This window comes from Drosophila persimilis, unplaced genomic scaffold (assembly GCF_003286085.1).
Source record: "Drosophila persimilis strain 14011-0111.01,24,50 unplaced genomic scaffold, DperRS2 tig00000653-arrow-arrow-pilon, whole genome shotgun sequence".
Classification (NCBI taxonomy): Eukaryota; Metazoa; Arthropoda; class Insecta; order Diptera; family Drosophilidae; genus Drosophila; species Drosophila persimilis.
Window position 1 is genome coordinate 2,032,746 of NW_020825330.1, and position 6,612 is coordinate 2,039,357.

The following is a 6,612-nucleotide window of genomic DNA, read 5'->3' on the forward strand; positions in this document are numbered from 1 at the left end:
TAATTAAGTTTTCATGGCTCTCTGCTTATGTACGTTTTGCCGTTCTGCCGTTCTGCGAGTGTGTCTGGACAGGGGCTTTGAATGAATGAATGGTCAACTTGATTAATTTGCGGCAGCTAGACAAGCATTAATAATCCGGTTAAAGTGTGTGCCACACACACACACACACATAGACAAATGCAAACACACTTAAGTACCGCTTGTGGCAACACACCAGCAAATAAATATAACGAGCACAGCAGCAGTAAACACAAACTTAGTATAAAAGTCAAAACAAAGCCACAAACTGTTGCCACTGCCACTGCCAAAGACAGAGAGAGAGAGAGGCGACTCTAAGATACCCTAAAAGCCTTGAACCAAGCCATGGGAATGGTTTGGCAGGAGTTACCTTCATTTCTCACACAGAAATTCATCTACCCTGGATGATGATCTGGCCATATCTGGTACTGTATATTCGAAAGGCTCGAAGACCCACCCCGAATCACAGGCAATCCCACAGACACGACATACCTTTGCAATCGCAGGGCATCAATAGATGGAGACATCTTATGCCTTATCGCCTCCGCAGCCCGGCAAAGTATGAAACATTCTGCTCCACTCGAAATGGAATAGGGAATGGAAACAATATCAAAAGAAGGACGGGCGGAACGGGGCGGGATGGTCTGGCTATGAAAACGCAATTGGTTTCTGGTCTTCCATGTATCACGAGCGCCATTTGCGTGGTGTCCGCGTGATGTACGAGCGATAACACCACACCCTATGGCCCACTGATTGTCTAGGACCAATCCACTGCTTGGGCAATTGTTGGCCAAAGCAGAGCAGTAGCAGAGCAGTGGGTGAGGTCAGGTTCATAAGTAAGTCAATAAGTCACTTGGTTAATGACAACGACAGCAGCAGCAGCGGCTGCCAAAAGGAAATTATCTCTCCGCTCTCTCTCCGCTCTCTCTCTCTCTCTCTTTCTCACAGATGTCAGCAGCTTCTCTCACTGCTTGCGTAGGAACATTTGGGCTGTTGGCAACATGCTGCGGGGAACATTTTGGCTGGACAACATGCTGCGGGCTACAAATCTAGAATTTTCCAAAGCCCGATTTGGTGTTGTTTTATGCCAATGCCATTGTAGAAACAGCAGATGTTATAGAATGTCTATCCCAAGGGGAGGGGGGATTATGGATTCCTTTCTGCTCCAGCTATAGAGATGAAGATCCTTTGATGTGCCATAATCTATGGGACTCCCACACTCAAGTGAAGTCGGTGTCCAAAGTAGAGACGTCTTTGTCCTCGCCATGCATGCACGAGGTCGTTAGTCCTGCGAGGGATAGGTAGGTAGGTAGGGCTTTCTCCGGTCCCCTGTCCGGCTGAAAAGCTGCCATTAGGGATATTCCGCTTTCAGTTCACGGAAACGCGATTTGGTGGGTGGGCCTTGCCCCAGGAGGTGCGCCAGTGGCCCTTGCGCAGGATAGCCTGGGTCGAATGAAGGCCTCTTACTGGATCTCAAGCAGCAGAAGCCACGGTACGTGGGGTGCAGATGTGCTTCCATTAGGAACTTGCGGCCCTCCACTGTAGGCGCCCTGTAAGATCTTGGCCTCGGGCTCGTTCCTGTAATTAAAGGGCGTTTAAAGAGTATACATATGAGTTTGGAGAGACACTTACGGCTTGATAAAAGGGTCTCCCACCCCACCAGATCCCTGCAAAAAACCCCTTTAGAATAGTGCATCGAATGCCATTTGAAAAGACTGAAGTTGAGAATCTATATCCCTCTGAGTGGTCTTTATTTTAAGAGGTAGCTAATTAACTGGCTAGATTTTAAAAAAGGTGCTGTAGAGGACGATCACCAGTAGGACCACAAGCACAATAACCATCACGGATGGCTGGTTCCAGCCATTGGTCCGTCGACGAAAGACCCCGGAGACAGGGGCGTGGCCCTTAGCATCGATTGCGGCTGCGGCCTCGGACTCGTCGTCGCCGTCCTCGTTCCCGCCCTCGCCTATGATGAACTCGTACTTCCTGATCCGTGCATGCTGTGCGGCCAAATTGCGTGCAAGCTCGCGCGAGTACTGCCTGATCTTACTCGCCCCGTTGTTGTTGTTGCCCAGCTCTTCGGAAAATGACTCGGAGATGGAGGACTCACGCCGTTCTGCATGCCAGGACATACGACGCGCAATAGCTGAGCAAAAGACCTTAGCCCCCATCACGTTAGCGGTGTCGACGGAGCGAGCTCTGGTGGTACTTGAGCGGCGAGCGCTGAGCACGCCCGGGGCCGGCGTGTTCACCAGATAGAGAACAGCCGCCAGGGCCGCACGGCTTACGGGTTTCTTGGGACTGCCGGCGACAAGTTCCTCCGGCACCTTAGGGCAGACGCACAGAACGGTTGAATCAAGCTCGTCGTTGCTGCTCGTACCTGACCCGTCGGAATCGTTTTCGTCGGACATTTTTTTGACTTTTGACAAGAGAAAAAAGAAAGACCAAGCGCACAATCGATAGCCTAAAAAGCTTACCGATAGCTGCGATAGCCGTATTTGTATCGATATTGGTTCTCAGGCATCGATGTTTTCAATTGGTATTTTTCATATTCCGAATGTCCTTTATGGGGAATACAAAGTGGTTTCTTAGTTGTCTATCTGTTTATTATAGCCGAAAAATGTTGCTTCTTCGGCCGATATATTTCTCGTATCGGCGTGCACACCATAACAGCATGGCTGACAAGCATCTAGCTCAGTTCAAGTCAAGTCTGGTGATCTAGGGATCGATCTCAGAGTCTATCCAGCCCAGGTAAATGTGCTTTCAGAGGCTGTAAGGCAATCCATAAATATTGTTTGCCTGGCCGCCATTTAAATCTAGGGCCTGCGAAAACATCGTTGCGTAAGAGAAAATATCGATTACATCGGCAAGTTGACGTCTCTAATCTTTTCCGTTTCTGCCTTCTTCCTTCTTTTCTCGTTTCGCTTTTGCCAGACGCGCTGCTTCGACCCGAAAAGTGTGGTATTTGCCCAGCGATTGAGCTCAAAGTGCGGTTAAAAGTATAAATTAGACCAATAAACAATATTACCAAGTGCATTGACGCATTTTTCGAGCACTGCGCTGGTGCCTCATACATTTTCGCTGTAAGTGTTTGCCGGGGCGTCGGTGGGGTCCGCCATTTGCATTTTCATTTTCATTTCGCATTCTCTCTCTTCTCTGCCTCTGCCTACCGACTTTTCTCCAGGGTCTCGGGCGGCTCTTACGAAAATGTCTAGTGAAATGAACGACGAGGCTGAGATATACAAGCTGTGGCACATTCGGAAGACTGTGTTCGAAATGAGCCACGATCGCGGCTATTTGGTGACGCAGGGCGAGCTGGACCAGACGGTGGAGCAGTTCACGGAGCTGTTCGGCGACAAGCCGAGCGAGCAGAGGCCGATGCGGTCCGACCTCACTATGGTGCTGACCCACGCCGATGATCCGAAGAACCGGATGTTGGTGTTCTTTCCCGAGGAGCCGAAGGTCGCCGTCAGGACCATCAAAGCGTTCGCCAACCGTATGGAGGCCGAGGACATTCATCGGGCCATCGTTGTGGTCCGGGACTGCTTGACGCCCCCGGCCAAGCAATCGGTCCAGGCCATGGCCCCCCTGTACATTGTGGAACAGTTTCTGGAGTCCGAATTGACCATCAACGTCACGAAGCACGAACTGGTGCCGCAGCATGTGATACTGTCGGAGATGGAGAAGAAGCAGCTCTTCCGTCGCTACCGGCTGAAGGAGAGCCAGATGATGCGGATGTTGTCCAGCGATCCAGTGGCCCGTTACTACGGCCTCAAGCCGGGCCAAGTGGTGAAGATCGTCCGTGCCTCGGAGACAGCCGGTAAATACATCTCCTACCGCATCGTCTGCTGAATGACGGATCATCAAATTGCCGGGCCGTTGTAATTTCAATAAATATATTCAATAAAAGGCGTTTCAAGAGTACTTTAAAATGTCTTAAATGTCTAGGAGAGCAGTGGCGTTGATTCCGCAATGGCCTTGTTGACGCTCCCCAACAAAGCAGTGCCTCCCCGAAAGGCCTGCAGCGTTTCCGGGTCTACATCACGGCATTACTGTGGGCTTCAGTTTGAGGGACAGTCTGTGGACAGACCTATGCAGCGAGAGCTGGAGCCTCCGGCAGAACGTGCGGCTTGATGAGACCTGCTTTCTGATGGAACAAGCTCTCTCCAATCGATCCGTCTGTGCACTCGGCCAAGGTCCAACGAGGCGCTGCCTCCAGCTCCAGTTCCGGACACTTGAAGCCCTGGTTTCTGGCGTTTCCCAATACCTGGGTATTGGCCCTTTCAGGCCTATTGCCCTGTGGAGGAATGACCATCTGATCAGGCATTTGGGCGGCTCCGGTTTCAACATTCAAATATTTTTTTTTTGCCTTCGACTTTGGTACGCACTTTGGATCTTCTACGACGAATTCGGCTCTATTTTAATGGATAATTGGTAATATTCTACAACAAACTGTCATTTTCCAATCCTCAGAGGAAAATAAAATCATAAATAAAGAGAAATACACCCAGTTTTCGCTTAAACCGAACTCGGATTCAATAAAAAAAATCGCTGAAAGCCTTTTAAATTGAATTTTTCGATTAAGGTTTGCCTGGGAGTTGTTGTATCTTCAAAGGAGCTCAAGGACTCTTCGGAGAGCATGTAGAAGAAGATTTGTATTGTACTTTGCAATCAATTTGCGTAACAATCAGAGGACCGCGGAAGGAAATTTCTAAAATTTTGATAAATAAATATATTTAAACATATTACTTTTGTTTTATTTTTCCCCTGCTTTCCTGACTTCCTTCTCTTTATTTGGTTCTCTTTTCAGTGGAATTTCCAAACATTCTTCCGAAGTTTGCGGTGCCATGCCATGCGCTTTTGTGACGTCAGCGTTTGCCAGCATACCAGAGTGTCAGCGGAGGACGGGACGGCAACAGGTCCTTGGTAGTTTCAAAGAGGGCTCTCCCAAGGATGTCATCACCAGGCTGTGGCTCATCCATGGATGCCACTTAATGGATACAAAATATTAAGTCCCAATCGAATCTTTTAGTTCAATTAATTTCCATTTGTCTTTCATTTTCATTTTCATTTCCTGCCTGAACTTTCAAATTTCATGAGAGATTCAGCTGCTGGGAATTTCTCTCTTCGTGGCTGAATCTGCCTTTGGGGCACAAGGGAAATTATCCCCGTTGGATTTTCATGTGAGGGGAAAAGTGTGGGAGGATTGTCCTTAGATAGCATGTGTTTCATGGGGATGACAATTCGGATATTTTCAGTTTCTCAAGACAGTTGGCCTCATCCCCATGGATCCCTGTCGATGATCAAATCCTCGATGAGAAAATCCCCTCTTTCCCCCTGTCCATTGCTTTTCCATCGTACCATTTTCCTGCGCTTTTCAATGAGCAGTCGATTTGATGAATTTTTCACAAATTTCCATCTTAACATTTTCTTGTTGTTTGTTTTTTCTATTCTGCATTTCTTTTCTTTCTTTTGGCGAAAAGCGCAGCTGACTCTGACGCTGCCCCAAACTGTCTGCCACTCGCCTTGCCCCTCTCCCATTGGCTCTCCGGCCCGTGATTGATGCATTGCGCTTGTAAATTTGATGGCGGCTTGTGGGCAAAAGAGGGGGGGTGCACCCACTATGGAAACTCAAAACAGCCTGCCAGAGCGGCAGTGGGGAGTGGTGGCATGCGGCATGGGGCAGGGGCATGCAAAGTGCGCGAAATTGACTTTGCTTCTGCGGGTCCCGCTGACAGTGGCACTGCGGCTGCTGGAAGGAGCAGAGTGGGTGGCTGGGTGCTGGGGAGGGGGGGGGGGGATGATGAATGGAAAATGTGTGGAAAATTGTTAAAGCGAAACACCAAAAAGGGGGTGGCAGAGGTGGGCAAGGGAAAATTGTGGAAATCTTAGTTGAAATTATTATAAATTAATGGGTATCCTTGTGACCCACATTTCCACGAATATTTCGGCAGAAGGGGACCGCAGAGGGGGTGGCAGATGGGCAGATTGACCAAAGAGGGGGGGTTGGGGGGCGGTAGGAACGGAGAAACGGAGGAACGGATGATGCAACGGATGCAGGCAGTCTGTGGTCTTCCTTCTGCCGCCATTGTGCGAATGAGAATAATGGAAGTTTTTCCAAAGGCTTCACACACACACACACACACACACACACACACACACACACACACACAAAGGACATCCCCTAAGCAGGGATGATCGCTCCGCTCTAGTTTGACAGTTGCATTTTTAATGCTGGACATAATTAAGTTTGGTTTGCACTACCCCTACCCCTACCCCTACCCCTCCCAGGTGTGTGTGCTTAGCCACAAGGATCCCATGTCCATCCTCCGGGGAGACGATGGTGTGGCGGGTGGAGGGGGTGGGCGGGTACGCTTGGCCAACTCAAACACAGGACAATGTCGGGTGTCCTTGATTGCCTAGTTATCAATGCAGCAGCTTTAGCACAGCAGCCGCCACCCCCCACCACCACAAGTCAGTTTTTGAGTATTATTCCAATTATCCAAAATGAACTCCGTTATGGTCTCGTTTCTTTATTTAATTCGAATCACAGAGTATCGCCAGGAGGAGGGATCGGTTGGGCAAATGTGGAGT

General features: G+C 49.2%; 1 pseudogene; it reads left to right on the forward strand.

The window, feature by feature from the left end:
- The first annotated feature begins 2,958 nt into the window (after nt 1-2,958).
- Nucleotides 2,959-3,870, forward strand: LOC6597803 (annotated as a pseudogene).
- Nucleotides 3,871-6,612: the final 2,742 nt, after the last annotated feature.